Raw genomic sequence first — 1833 nt, 5'->3', positions numbered from 1 at the left:
CATTGTAATCTGAAAAATGCTTTGTATTACCTTGATAGTTTTAATTTTTATTGATGCTAGCTTTAGGGCCTAAAATGTGATCTATTCTGGAGTAGGTTCCATGCGCACTGAAAAAGATGCAGAAAAAAAAAGCAAAATGTTGAATGTTTTTTTCTTGGGTGAAGTAGTCCTGTATATGTGTAAGAGATCTAGTTGGTTGTATTGCTTAGTTCTTCTGTATGTTCCTTAATTTTCTAGAGAATTTTGTCATTTGTGAAACCGATGGGAAATGGGATAATAAGTTCCCATTTCCTGTGATACTCACAAGGTCAAGTGTACAGACTATGGCCTCTCTATTGATGGTGAGCGTGGAGTCAGTGGTCTTTAGTGCTTTGTGGGCCATCTAAGGCATGGCCAGTGACTTTTTTTTGACTCTCACAAGACCCTATTCTTTGGGAACGACAAAAAATCCCAAAGGAACTTTTTTACTGACTGCCACACTGGCTCTTCTGATTCCACCATCCTCAGCTCATTAGAATAAATGCTATCTCCCTCACGATGGATGGATTCAGACCAGCAAGAGGTCGTTCCAGAGTCTTGCTCTCCCTCATCCCGGATGAACCCGCTAGAGGTAGGAGAGGAAGAAGTTGCCGAAATATATCTTTCTTGTCTTTGTAAAAAAATGTTTCCTCCATGTTGAGAACATCCACCTCACAACACTCGTTTATCCAGTAACGACTTCATGTATGAGTCAGTGTCCCTGACGCACGATATCCCTCCAGTTGTGTGACCATTCTCACCTTCCTTTCCCCAGTTATCCTCCTCACTCATGTTAATTCATTGTATTCACGTTTCCTATTGAATACTAACAGGTGCTGTGGCTATTTAGTGGTAAACTTAGGGGTCAAATGAGAAAGATAAGCATCTAAGTACTCTATGCTCATAATCATAGGTGTGAAAAGCTGACTCTGGTGAGGAAAGACCCTCATGTTATGATTTACAAACAAATCTTAGTATGCAGTCTCAAGACTGAGCACAGCCTCTCTAATAAGTGTCATAAAGGAATTGTCATAAAGGGGCTACCATGAAAGTTGAGTCATTCCTGTGTCTGGCTGTTTACCATACCTGAAGGTTAGCTGCAGATCAGAGCGATCTGGTTCTACAGCCTGACCCTCTATACAGAGTAGCAAACTCTCCTCTGACCTCTCTCACTGATACTGATCATACTTTGATCCCCTGGATAGGACTCGGGGACTTTGAAGTCAACTAACACAACTTCAAGACAATGTCATTTTATTGTCTGTTCATTATGTCACCTGCTTGTGATATTACAGACATGCACCTATGTATCCCCAACAAGATCATTCCCTTTCCCCTCTCCTGCACTGCCCCTCTCATCAATAAGCCTCATCGCTCTGGCAGGGCTGCATTCCTTTCAGGAGGACCTCACCACAGATCCACTGCAAGGTCCATAAGCAGGGGCACAAACTTGCGGTCCCGCGAGGATGAAGCTGCGCCTGGAGCCACTGCAGCTCAGCCAGAGTCCTGCACTGCTGGTCCTGCCTCTGTCCCTGGCTGTGACGCTGGTCTTCTCTGAGGAAACCCTGGACAAAGTGCCCAAATCAGGGGGCATTCTGCACGCCCAAGGCACACGACACAAGGGCTACACAGAGTTCAGCCTCGGCGTGAAGGAGACCCTGACTTCCACAAGCCTGGAGCCAGCTACTGCTGTGCGTGGCGCATGGCGTGGGGGTGGGAGTGGGGGGAGCATTTGGGGCTCAGACCTGAAGCCTAGCAAGACGCCCAGTGGTGCAGCACCGGAGGAGTGCGCATGGTGCGGACACAGCCTTGAAG

The sequence above is a fragment of the Echinops telfairi genome, unplaced genomic scaffold (assembly GCF_000313985.2).
Source record: "Echinops telfairi isolate 266 unplaced genomic scaffold, ASM31398v2 ScPeMD7_7459;HRSCAF=8497, whole genome shotgun sequence".
Lineage (NCBI taxonomy): Eukaryota > Metazoa > Chordata > Mammalia > Afrosoricida > Tenrecidae > Echinops > Echinops telfairi.
The sequence above is the reverse complement of the archived record's forward strand: the minus strand, read 5'-3'. Positions refer to the sequence as shown.